The 13,987-nt window shown below is 41.2% G+C and overlaps 1 protein-coding gene and 1 long non-coding RNA gene across 2 annotated transcripts in view; both read right to left on the bottom strand.

Moving 5' to 3' along the window:
- LOC111567735 (mannosyl-oligosaccharide 1,2-alpha-mannosidase IA) overlaps window positions 1-13,987 on the bottom strand; it is a 195,497-nt gene that overhangs the window by 31,237 nt on the left and 150,273 nt on the right. The gene's annotated exons all lie outside the window — the stretch shown is intronic.
- LOC129349660 (uncharacterized) lies at window positions 4,441-8,968 on the bottom strand. The gene is made up of 2 exons (XR_008602743.1): window positions 4,772-8,968; window positions 4,441-4,657 (listed from the first exon to the last, which is right to left on the bottom strand). It is a non-coding gene; the product is annotated as an uncharacterized LOC129349660 (long non-coding RNA).

The following is a 13,987-nucleotide window of genomic DNA, read 5'->3' as shown; positions in this document are numbered from 1 at the left end:
TCATTACAATTCATTGCATCGTCACCATGAACGTCTGTACGAAATTTTATGCCAGTCCACCCTGTGGTTGTTGAGAAATTTCAGAAACATTTCATCAGTTACTGCCATTCTTCAGCGCAAATGGTTGCCAGCATCCAAACAAAAGCATGCAGAAAAGAAATATCTTTGAATCAACACTAAAAAAAAGTTCACACTTCTTCCACAAAGATAGCCCTCATTGCTGCACAAAAAGCATACTGCAAAAACCTGTTGCTTATTCTCAAAGAGAGAGGAAGATGATCTGTGAAAAAAGCTCCAGTGGATTTCATGAGGGTGGTAATGAGATTGGAGGAACACAACGCGATGAGGGAGTGTATGGAGGACTAAAAGTGCCAAAATTAAATAAATAAATACATCATTAAATAATTAATTAAATATGTCATTAATTAATTAAAATTGGAATTAAATATTTCATTAATTAATTAAAATTGGAATTAAATATGTCATTAATTAATTAAAATTGGAATTAAATACTTAAATGTGTTATTAAATAAATATATCATTAAATAATTAAATATGTCATTAATTAGTTAAAATTGGAATTAAATATGTCATTAATTAATTAAAATTGGAATTAAATACATAAATGTGTTATTAAATATGTCATTAATTTATTAAAATAACAATTATTTTAAGTAAAAAACATATTTCATTATTTCACGATTTAATTAATTATTTCATGGTCCTTGTGTTGCAGTGGATCATGAATTAATTTTATCTGTCAACCTCGCCCGTCAAAGTCCGTGGGCGGGACTAACGTGAATCTAGTCTAATCCACTGCTTTTGTCTGCCTTGAAACCGGAAGTAGAAGTCTTTCTAAACATGGAGGCTGTGTAGAGGGAGAGTCGCTGTGAACTTTCTAGAGAGTTGGTGAGAGATATTTTAGACCTTGCAGAGTATGTGGAAGCAGGACCTGCTTACCGCGAGCATGTAGCGTGTAAAGCAGAGGAATTTATTGACGTTGTTGAAGTTATTTCCGCACTTTCCGACCAAGATGTTGACCGTAGAGTGACTGCAAATTTAGAGGAAGTACTCCGCCGGTTTTCTGGTACCAGGGTGCAACAGGAGCACACACAGGGACCAGGGCGTTTGGCATACCGAGGGAAGTTCTGGAACATCACGTTCTTTGTGGATTACCAGCCTGTCAAATTGCAGCGATGCTCGGAGTGTCGAGCGCTTTTCCTTTAGGACCTACTCGGCGCGGCACGGCTCCGCTCGTCTTTGTTTAGCCGCGATTCCACAAGCATCTACTCGGCACGGTACGGCTCGTCTCATCTTTGTTTGCGAGCGTTTCCATACGGACTAATTTTCAGCACCTTCTCGGCTGAGGTTCCCAGCGAGCTGAGATGAGCCGATAATGTGGCGTTTACATAGTGCAGGCCACTGATTGGACAGGGAGTGACGACACAGAGCAACTTCAGCACGAAAACAAAATCCTGCATTAAAAAATGACTGTAAACAGCGACGGTGTGCATTGCTCTTCACGAAACTCTGTTCTTCATAATTTTAATGTGACAGCCAGACTTGTACCGTGGGTGAATGAAGAGGTCGAGACTTTGTCTTTGGTGGCGGACCAAAGAATACAGAGAGAGCTGGACGGAGAAAGTTTATCAGGAGGTCTCTGAGCGGATGGCCGCTCACATATACAGTAGACTGTATATAAAGAGGACAGAAGCAGTGTAGGGAGAAGCTGAAAAAGCTCAAAAGTGACTATCGGTCCACCCAGGACCACAACGGCCGGCGTGGGTCAACCAGGAGGTGTTGGAAGAGGTTTAATGGAAGCTATTTACTGGCACCGCACCGGCGAGCAACAGGAGGGAGACTCAGCCGCTGCATTGTTGGAGACGTTCGAGGACGGTGAGTGTTTTGTGACTTCAAGAAACTTATACATCATTTATTCCATTGGTGGCAACCTTCTTTTAAGCAAACAAGTATTTTTAGAAAGTAACGTCGTTGTCTCCTGTAGCAGACAATAAGATAGCTAGTTAGCCATCGGCGCTAACTCCGTGCTCTGCTTGTATTTCGTGCTGCTGTTTCTAACGTTTAGCTCTCAGAAGCTAATACTTCAGTCAGCATGCCGTGTTTTTCTTGTACTTAGAGTGAGTGTTTATTTCTGTTCAAGAATCCCTTTCCACATGCGAAGCCTACTCCACCTCCGTCGCGGAGCCCCCGGCTGCCCTGTCTCCTCTCCACCACCAGCAGCAGCTCCTCTCCAGCACCAGCTCGGACACCGACACCAGCACGTCACAGCAACGTCTTATCACCGGTAAGACACGGTAAACAGAGAGCATGGTTGATTTTCGTATTATTATTACTACAGGTGTAAATGCCTGCAAGCATGATCAGAACAACGAGACCAATGACCAAGAATTGAGGCAGGTGTAAATGCAAACTGTGCAGCAGCCAGCTCAGGAACGCCTGATGAAAGCTACATGTAGCTACAGTGACACATAAACAGAACACATGCAGCTGCATTTATTTTCCATTGATTTAACAAGTAAGTCACTCTAATTAATTTACGTTCTGGTGCGGTGTAGTATTGCAACCATTCTTCTTATAGTCACTAGGTAGCTGTGAAACTGAATGAAAATATACATAAAAATGAGAAAACACAGCTCTTCTTAGCAACTCCAAAATGTGCACAGGATGAAATGAAGTTCACACCACGTCGTTTTTGTTTGTGGTGGAGCAGTTACTGCTTGTGCTTTGGTTAAAGCGAAGAGTGCCAGAAGTTTATTAAAGTATCAAAGACATGATCATGATTGAAAATGGATGGACGGGTGGCTAAACACATCACATCATAGCTGTGGAGTCCTTCCAGCTCCTGGGGACTACAATCTCTCAGGACCTCCTGAAAAAGGCTCAGCAGACGATGTATTTCCTACGACAGCTGAGGAGACATGGCCTGCCACATGAGCTGTTGATCCAGTTCTACACTGCAGTCATACAATCTGTCCTGTGCACCTCTGGATCAACCACACAGCAGGACAGAAACAGACTACAGCCCATAGTACGGACTGCAGAAAACATCATCAGAGACCCCACTCACCCTGGACATTTGGACTACAGTGCCCTGTACACAAAAATCGCCACTACTGTGTTTATAGCAATTACCATTTTGCTAATGTGTTCATACATTCCAGTCTAGCTGTACATTTCTGTTTATATTGTGTTCTATTTTACTACTATTTCTTTTTCCTCCCTGTTCCTCTTTCTATTGTTTATTTTTTATTATTCTCTTCCATATTCCTAGGATGACACCAACAGCCGAAACCAAATTCTGTGTATATTGTGTACTTACTTGGCCATTAAAGCTGACTCTGATCACTTTTCTGTCTTTGGTCTAGGCAAGAGGAAAGGGGGCCACAGAAAATTGGACCTTCCTAGCGTACTTGTGGAGATGCAGGCTGAGGAGGAGTGGAGTCATGCCCAGCATGATGAGAACATCTGGTTGCTCCTCAGCGAGGCAAGAGAGAATGAAGCTGGCCCAGAATACTGCCTTCAACCAGTCATTCCTGGGTGTGCTGGGGCAGCTGGGGTAGCTGGGTAGGCAGTGGGCAGCCGGCGAGTGTGAGCGAGTCCACCTCCCATAGACTTGAGATTTACAAGTGCTGGTCATATAATTAGAATATCACGAAAAAGCTTGTCTTTTGGACAACTGTCAGGTCAGTAGTCTTCCCCATGATTGTGTAGCCTACAGAACTAGGCTGAGAGACCATTTAAAGGCCTTTGCAGGTGTTTTGAGTTAATTAGCTGATTAGAGGTGTCTTCAATATTGAACCTTTCTACAATATTCTAATTTTCAGAGATACCAAATTTGAGATTTTTGTTAGTATTCAGGTATAATCATCAAAGTTAAGAGAAATAAACATTTGAAATATATCAGTCTCTGTGTAATGAATGAGTATAATATACAAGTTTCACTTTTTGAATGGAATTACTGAAATAATGAACAACTTTTTTCATGATATTCTAATTATATGACCAGCACCTGTAGTTGTATATAGTTTTACTTTTAGCCCTCCACTGTAGGAGAGGCCCACCACAGTTTGTACTTTGCACATTGTAAATAGTTTTGATTTTGCTGCTGACTAATAAACTATTTTGTGACTTATGTGATTGCATCATAACTTTTCATTTTGTCTGTTAAGACACTGGTAGGAAAAGAGTCAACAGTCTGAACCAAACAATTCTATATTCCCTAATAATGTATTTGTGTTTAATGGGATTTAACATGTTTTAACACAAACTCCTTTATGGTTCATAATTCTGGTGACTGAATTACACCAAAGCAATACTGATTTATCAAACTGGAATTTTCTTAAAACAGCTGTTTTAATGTTTTGGCGTTTAATTTTTTATTTAATCTTGCTAACCTTCACAAACAAACAATAGCATAGACACATCTACAAAAGTTTATTGTCAGAATTGCATTAAAGAAAACAATAGCGGTCCGGGGACAGAAAAACAGAAGTATAACAAGAAGAATAACTTTGCATGACACGTAGTGCATCAGTGCATCCTGTACATCTCTGCCCTCCTCCTCTACACCTTGTGCCACTGCAGGCTCATGTGCTGCTGCTTCAGGTAAATCCCATGAAGTCTCATCAGAGAGCATCTGAAACACATACACAGCATACATATTTTAATACCTAATAGCGACAAACTGCAGCCATTACAGGGTCGTTCACAGGACTGATACACGATAGCTAGCGAACTAGCATTAGCTTACCCTTATATGTCGTCTCGTTCATATCCTCTTGTCTTCAGCTTGATACTGCTGTATCGCCTCCCAAACTCTCCTGTGTGTCTCCTGAGTGTTTCGACTCGCCGCTCTCAGCTTTCTCCGACTCTTCTGTTACTCTGAATCTGACAGAAAGCCACAGACCGAGCAGCAGGTGTACTATCGCCTCCATGTACATTGTTGCATTGCGTTTGTGTCGCACAAAAATGACGGTAAGGGACTTTCGGGCCACCGTGCTATGACGACTCAACCCACGATGAGGTGGTACTCAATGTAATGGAAAAACAACTAAACCGAGACGAGCCGTGGCGCGCCGAGTAGATGCTAAAGGAAATGCTAAAGGAAAATTTGTCTTGCACCGCATGTATCAACATTTGGGAAAGAGGACCGAGTCTTTAGCGGTTGCTAATAAAGTTTTGTTTTATTGAGTATCCAAACCAACGTAGAGGTGAATAGCGCCACCCAGTGTATCGGAATGTGTTCACAAGCTCTGCGTCAATCCATTATCTGGAATCGATTTGCCTTGACTTGATGTGCAGGGTAACCAATCAGGTGTTAGGATCCGCCCACCGACTTTGACGGGCGAGGTTGACAGATAAAATAAATTCATGATCCACTGCAACGCAAGGACCATGAAATAATTAATTAAATAGTGAAATAATGAAATATGTTTTTTACTTAAAATAATTGTTATTTTAATAAATTAATGACATATTTAATAACACATTTATGTATTTAATTCCAATTTTAATTAATTAATGACATATTTAATGCCAATTTTAATTAATTAATGACATATTTAATGCCAATTTTAATTAATTAATGACATATTTAATTATTTAATGATATATTTATTTAATAACACATTTAAGTATTTCATTCCAATTTTAATTAATTAATGAAATATTTAATTCCAATTTTAATTAATTAATGAAATATTTAATTCCAATTTTAATTAATTAATGACATATTTAATTAATTATTTAATGATGTATTTATTTATTTAATTTTGGCACTTTTAGTCCTCCATAGGAGTGAGGATAGAGCGTAAAAGATAAAGTAGTCACAGCCTCAGTAAGACAGATTGGGGAGGCAGAGACTGGGGGAGGTTTGTGTCTGAATCCTTGACTGGGATGAGAGGAGGCGAGGCAAGATGAGGAAGATCAGATTTGGGTTATCTGTGTGGTCTAGCATGGATCTGCGGTTCAGTTGGCGATATGAGCTAGTTGATTGTGGAGTGAAAGTGGGAGAGAGAGAGAAGTGGGGCTTCTTTAAAAGCTCCTGATGGCAGAGCCAGGCTTCAAAGCATCGGCTGGCTCATCAAAGACTCGACTCAGTGAAGGATATGGCCGCTGTGATGCCATGCATGTGGGGGAGCAACTGCGAGTGTGTTTGTGTGTGTGTGTGTGTGTGTGTGTGGAAGCCTGGCAGAGACAGATGTTTGCCTGAGAATGTGTTTATATGTTTCTCTCCACTGCAAATTAAGAAACCATAAAACATGCTTTCAGAGATTAACGATTATCGCATGAATCCTTCATTGGCGCTTCTGGAGAAAGTTATTGTGTTGTCAGTGGCTGAAAACAAATAGGAAGCCAGGGATGTTCCATAATGTTCATGTTCAGTGACTACATGTGCCCGAGTAGCACATGTAGTCACTGAACATGACTGTGTGTGTGTCTTTGGAGTAAATGTGCTGATCTGAGTGACAAAAGTTCTATGTAATTTATCCTCCTTAAAAAAATGAAAGCCTACATAATCACCAAGCCTCCACAGAGGCTGAAAAGAAAAAGTAATTCAGCTTAGCGCAGTGCACAGGCTGTGTAGCATAGATAACTGCCATTCAAACCCTCAAAATTTAACTGCTTTTCCTCGAAAATTGAAATGTGTAAGACACTCCAGAAACTCGATTTCATAAGTTCTTAAAAAGTGGTGAGAGTGAAGCCAACAGCTCACTTCTTATAATGACAGACATTTCATCAGATGTAGAAGTATATATTTTAAAACCAAGAAAAACTTTGGTATATGCTCACAAGGTTGAACTGGATTCTTCTTAATTAAAAAATGGGAATCTGGTGAAGAGGTTAAAGGCACTGAGTGTGTGAAAACTCTTTGAGATGGTAATATATGCAATTATATTGCACCTTTGTCAATGCATGTTTTATCTGTTTCACGCTCTGCCAAATCTGAGAGCTTTCATCTGACGTGTGAGAGTGCTGCCGAGCTCATCTGGAAGTGCAGAGATGGTAGTTTGACTGCTTTTTGGCACATGTAAATTAAGCACTGCCTGCAATCCTGTAGATGAGGCAGGAGAGCCAGAGAATGTGGCAGACAGCCTTGATCTGAGAATGGGGTCACGCAGAGGTCATTGTCAGACACGTACACCTTGAATCTAGTTTTCTAAGTTTTTTTTGTTTTTTATTTCCATTAACACAAATTCCATTTTAAAATATATTCAAGAGAGATTTGACATCCACTCTAGCAAACATGCTGCAGTTTTTCAGTTCCATTACATTTAACTTGTCCTCCCACAATGTGTGATATTGCAGAGGGCATCTTTTTCACCACAGCAGAGAAGGTAAAATTTCTGCTCACTGCATGCAGGTTTATTTTGTACAATCTTGTTTGCAAATCTACTGATAGTGTAAATCTTTTCGGAAATTACAGTACAATGTACCCGTTACTGTAAAATCTACTTTCCAAAAACAAGCTGCTTTAATGTGTGTGGGGATCCCGTGACTTTCATTCAGCTACAAGGCCTTAGGTCAAGCCTATTCAAGAGTCCTTGAGCAAGACACTCAATCTCCATCACTAGATGAGCTGCTGTTGTGCAGCTCATCTTCTGCCCTGAGGAGCAAAGTGAAACAACACATTCCCCTGTGGGCAGGAGTACAGAAAAACAATAACAGAAGCAAAATGAATTGAATTCAGATTCTAGAGCGGCATCCCCTTTGCGCAACACACCATGTAAAGCCACTAAAAACACATCAACCATAGACGTGCCTCAAGGCTTCAGTCAGCTTCTTTTAAACAGCACTAGAGAGACTTCGCTGATGACATTCCATTTTGCCTGTGATCTCACTTGCTAGTTGTCGTAGTCTCGATCACATTATCCCTTTAGGATTCAACACATACAGTGGTGAGCTAGTTTCAATTTTCCATGAGCGTTATGATGGATCCACTTTTCTTTCTTTTGCCACCAACCTCCATCCATTAGGCCACCAAGCTCTCTGAGTCTACTTAGGGGACCTGCTTAGATGGCACTGCATTCTTCTCTGTGATTGGCCTGGCAGGCTTTCTGTAGCCTCACTGTTGCCATGGTTTTGGCTGGGGCTGCGCTGCAGTGTTCGCTAGCTCCATCTGTCTTGGGTGTCAGCTGGGTGGAAAAATGCTGTGATTCCACTCATTTTCTCACTGGGGGGTGGAATCCATCCTGCTGCCACTCCTCTGTCTTTGCACTGGCATACATCAACACAATTCCTGACGCAAGTTCAGACACACAGCTCGACAGTAAACAGGATTGTAGCTTGGGGTTGGACATGCTTCATCAATTTGAAGGCAAAATAATGTTAGGAAAGCTGAACAGATTTGCCTGCCTCTTGCCAAAAGACCCAGGTGCAGTGTTCAGGCACTGGGAGTGAGGAAAAACAAATAAATACAGTAGGGCTATTCTGAGTCCACAAACAGAAAGGTCACTCATATCAGCAAAATAATACAGCAGCTTAAATTTCAGATTTAAAAGACCAAATCTGCCAATCTGCTGCATATTCCACATTGTAGGATCAACACAGAAATTCACAGCATGTTCCATCGCTGCATACTTTCTATATCAAAACTCAATTATAAAACTGGTACGCTTGAACATATAGTGCCTGAATGATTTACATACGACCATATCAGAAAATAGCAGGCAGCAGAGAAAGTCCTGGTAACAATGATACTGAATGGACTTGTGCGCAGCCAGAGCGCAGCCATGCTGGAGGGCATCACGCTTGTAGCTTTTCCACCTGAGATTATCCCCAGTAAAACCGTGGTCGCTGGGCCTTAGCTGTTTCTCCAAGAAAACGCCAGTATTGGTCCAGGTGTTCCTCGGGGTGTTGTTGACTTTGTAGAAACGTAACCTGCATTGCACTGGGATTCTCATTTAGCCGTACCAAGAAAAATTAAGCTGTATTCGGATCACTAAGTCAAAAAAGAAATCGCACTGCACCAGCTGATAAAAGACAGCCACAGGCACGAACGACAACATAAATAACTATGAATCACTCTGACACTCTTCATCCTAAGAGGAGTGCTTGGAGTTTTGACCTATCACAGGAACTGTGCTGGAGATGCTAGGCGGATTATTCTTACAAGATGGTGAGTAATGGTGTCTGATATTCTCCAGACCCCTCTATGTGTGAGGCCCCAGGGTCATCTGAGGGATCCCTGTCTTGCCACAAATGTCACAGCTCATAGATATTTCATGGGCCTCAGTCTTTTGATGCTAATTAAATGTTACTGCTTGCCAAGTGCCAAGACAAGGAGGAACTGCAGGAGCAAAAAAAAAAAAAAAAGAGTGCGAGGAAGATAAAGGAGGGAATGTAAAGAGAAATGTAAAATAAATATTTCCCTGGCAGAGGAAGACAACCAGTCATATGTATAAATGAGAGTTTTATCTCTCTTTGTTAATGTTGAAACACTTCATTAAGCCTCTTTTGACACTGGCTCCCTAAAATCAAAGAAGCATTATACTCCTGATGTTAAAGAATGATGATGGATCGCCATCAGTTTTGTTTTTCAGGTACGTGATCAATTAATGATACAAGCAGCGTGAATAGGCCCATCCTTGTGTAACGACAGCTGCACTGATGTTGCTGAAGAACCTCGATAATGTGGCACAATCGGTAAAAGTGCAATTCTTCATTTTTAACTGACAGGCCTAATGAGTGGTATAGCAGACGTACTGATATAGAAACAGCTCATTAAAAGGGGAGTCTACATACACAAGTGGAAATGAGGCCAGTGCATTTACATGTGCCGAGAGTTCTACGATGATTGAAATTTATGCAGAAGAATCATTTGTACGCACTACTTTGTAATTCTGACCAAAAAAAAGTAGGTGGAGGAAAATTTCTTTCTTGAGTAAATCTACTCAACACAGACTTTTACACCTCTGACCCAAAGTTTCAAGAAAGATGAAGAGGAGGAGGGACAGAAGCAGAAGAGGGATGAATGGTTTGACTTAAAAAATGTAGGGCTGCCAAATTGTTCAGAAAGCCTCCGTCAGTGTCCTCTCTGGAATAGAACATATGTCTGCCTGGGCGGATAAAATATACAACTATGTCTCCTCTAACTTTGTTCAATTCCTTTTTGAAGGAAAAGCGTAAGGGGACACCAGCCATTCACACTCACTTCACACCATGATTGGCCAGCTATGCTGGGATGAGAAACTACTATGGGTTTGAACTTCCCTCTTTGGCTTTCTAAGTATTTTTTTCTCAACCAGGGACAACATAAATGCCTTCCTAGAGAGACTGTCTCCTGCCACTCCTGCTTTGAAATTCTTATTCTCCTCCCTATTTCTACGATGGCTGGCTTCTCCACTCTGCTTTTCAGTGTGACTGTGCAGATTAGGTATAAACACAGGTAAGAACCACAAATTTTCTGGCCCTGGAAATGCACAAACAGAAGTCATTGGGACTGGCACAGAGAGGTTTCTGACACTGAAGCGGCCAACAGCACTCAGAAGTATGCTCCCGTTTACAGGCAGCCCACCGCCTGTGACGAACATTACTGTTACTCAGCTCTGTGCAGAAATGTGGACACTATGATGGGGGAGGCTGACCTTGATGGACAACACTGCGGCAGAACAACACCAGGCGGCCATCAGCTCGCCACTCAGCTGAGAGACAGCTGTTGATCGCATCAGGAGGTCCTTAATCGATGAGCCAGCAGAACAACGGCGAGCTGCTAAAAGGGTCTTCATAAGAGTGCATGTGCTTGAGAGCGCTCTCTTGTTTGCGCTTTGGCTGGATTTGTCACATCTGACTGCCAGTACGGTTGTTTGGATCAGTGATTGGCCCCTCGATTGGGTCTCAGATGTTTAAATGCTATTTATTGGTGCGTGGAAAACAATCAGCTTAACGTGGCGCTACATTGCGAATTATTTGCCTCCCTGTGACAACAGAGCAAATCCTGCACAGAGGGAGAGTGGGGATGTGTGTCGGTGAAGGTGCACTCAGGGTTGGCTAGGTTTTAACCTGTCAGGGTGATGAATGTTAAGTGTTCAGTCAAGGATAAATTTGCTTATATTCTGTGCAAAGACACTGAGTGACTTATCTGGACGTGCCTGGGCATCGTGAAAGTCACCTTGGTGTGGCGATTTCAGTTGCACAAGCCAAAGTCAGCTCTAATCAAGAGAGGGCGTCATGCAGAGTGGCAGTTGTTAATGACCCGGCCCATTCAGGACACCCGAGCTTTGTTGGGACAAGTCACAGGTTCTGTCACCCCGAATAAGCCTGCTGTCCCCACCGAGGCTGAGAGAGCAGGCTCCTGGTCAGCTTGTATTAATTTCAGAAGGCTGCAGGGACCTGTGGTGTCCATAGTGGTGACAATAGCAGAGCCAAGCTGTCTCCTGGGATGGTATGCTGTCACTCCTGCCACAGTAATGTTCACACAGGAGGCTTAACGATTCTTTTTTTTTCTCTCCCTTTTCCTTTCTTTCTTTCCAGCAGCACTGGCACTGCTACAGCTTATTTCAAAAAGTAGTGGCATGTGAGAAGAGCTTGCCTGTCTTTGTAGGAGTAGGTGTGAGAGAGAAAAAGCAGGATCGGTGGTAGTTGGCAGCTCCTCTGTGCACCCAGTCTGAGGTGGCAGATGTGTCACATTGTGAGGGCAGCAACCTGCTTGGCAGCAGCGAATCGTTTCACCGAGGCTCCGTTTGTCACTTGCCTTCTCTTTCTGTCTTTGTTTTTGCCTCTCAGTACGTCTTTTCAAACCACTGATCTACCAATTTGCCATCGTCTCGAACATCCCAATTAGAAGGCGCACACAAAGGCAACTTTAACTGCTCAGTCAAACTTAAAAAGCCGAGGTATAAAAATGTTGGAAAGGCCATTAGATCTTTGAATCCAGTCAAGTGTGAAAAGAAAAGCTGTTTTTACCTGTGGATGGCAATTAAAGTGACCTGAGTGTCTGGCAGCTACTGTACGACAGTGCACTGCTTCACAATTACAGCTTAGTGGTGTAAAAAGAATCTTCTTTCTCGTCCTCTTAATTTCTATTTCTTCATCTGGAATATTATAGTCATACTCAGACATGTTTTTCCATATATTATATAGTGGTGCTTCTGAAAAGTTCTGTTTATTTTGTCTATTTGTTTTTCTTTTATTCATCTTCTCTCTTCTAACAGGATTAGATTACATTGACTAATCCACTTAGAACTATTGGATAACTTTTAAATCATCACAGCTATGAGTAAATAGAGGGTCCAGCCAAAACCACCATATCGCTGACAAACCAGCAATCAATGGAGTGGCAAATAATTAAGCCTATTTTCTCAGACACTTCACTGTAATAATGATGAGTTACTTGCTCTAGCTGTAAGTATTTTCATCATTGATAGGTTTATTGTATTTTCAAAGAAAATTAACTATATAAACTGTATATTTGTAGGAAATCTGTAGTTACCAGTTACTTTACAGGCCACTTTAAGATCAGGTCAGATTTAGACAGGCAATGTATTTTCATTTTTGCATTCTGAAAGTTGTGTTCACTTACATCTAATGAAAACAACTCTCAGTGTGACTCAGTAATAACTGACTTGTTTGTTAGAATGTTTAGTTTTGTTGTTGTAGTAGTACAATTTACCTTTTTCTGTCTTTCAACACTCACTGCCTCCATATTATTTGACAAAATGATCTTATATTATTGTCTACCTACATTTTTTTTCTAGAAAGAGCAACCTAGCATTCATTGAGCTTAAATTATTTTGTTAAACTACTGTTTCCAAGATCACAAATTAACATTAATGCTTAGATGTTTTTGATATTACAAGCAGATAAAGTGCAAAGCAGAAATAATCTAGCTAAAATGACAGCATTTTTATTTTACAGAAGCAACACATCTGGTCATAGTATATAATGAGCAGATCATTAGAAAAATGTTGTGGACTTAAATACCCAACAATATACAGTGTATGAATCCTCTAGTTAAATGAACTCCACTTAGACTAACAAATGCCTTAAAACAGTGGTGGTGCAATGGTTAAGTTTCTGGACTACTCATCAGAAGGTCAGAGGTTCAAACCCCGATGCAGCCACTATCAGGCCCTTGAGCAAGGCCCTTAACCCTTCCTGTTCCAGAGGCGCTGTACCATGGCTGACCCTGTGCTCTGACCCCAATTGGGATGTGAGAAAACGACATTTCACAGTGCTGTAAATAATTCATTTGTGACATATAAAGGCTTCGTCTTCTTCTAAAATGCGTACATGTTGATGCACAGGTAACAGCAATTCAAGAATAGTATGTACAAAATAATGTATAATATAACTGGAGATCAGCATCAGTTTGTCTGTCTGTTAGCAACATCACTCAAAAACACATTATTGGATTTGGATGAAATTTTCAGGGAAGGTCAGAAATGACACAAGGATCAACTGATTAGATTTTGGCAGTGATGTGGTTTATAGTCTGGATCTGCGGATTTGTTAAAAACTTCTGTATCATTGCGAGATAGCGGCACGCCGTCACTAACTATGACTAAGGGGACACTACAACTGTCTGCTGACGATCACATGATTGCAATCCTTCTACAAATCCACCTCTGTGGACCACGAATTTTTGAACGATTTCATCCATCGGAACTCAAACGACTGAGCAGCCTTGGTGGAGTACTGCGCTCTCTGAGTGCTTTTCTTGTTAAACAATGTAAAAAGGGCCATTCTACATCATGACTGTTTTGTCTTATGATACTTAAGCATCCTTTGGTCATATGAATTGTGAATGCAGGACTTCCACATGTAAAAGATGATTTTATACTGTGGCACTGCGACTTTTACTGGGATAAATGATCTGAATATATCTGTCACCACAGCTGCCAGCTCACCACTTCATGTCACACCTGAGAAAGTTACAGAAGAAAGGGGGATGGGTGGGGTCAAAAGTTTGTGAATTGGAGAAACATGAGAGAGAGCTTTGCCCCCTTCAGTATAATACCTTGAGCAA

This window comes from Amphiprion ocellaris, chromosome 9 (assembly GCF_022539595.1).
Source record: "Amphiprion ocellaris isolate individual 3 ecotype Okinawa chromosome 9, ASM2253959v1, whole genome shotgun sequence".
Lineage (NCBI taxonomy): Eukaryota > Metazoa > Chordata > Actinopteri > Pomacentridae > Amphiprion > Amphiprion ocellaris.
Note: the sequence above shows the minus strand (reverse complement) of the source record. Positions and strands in the feature narration are given on the sequence as shown.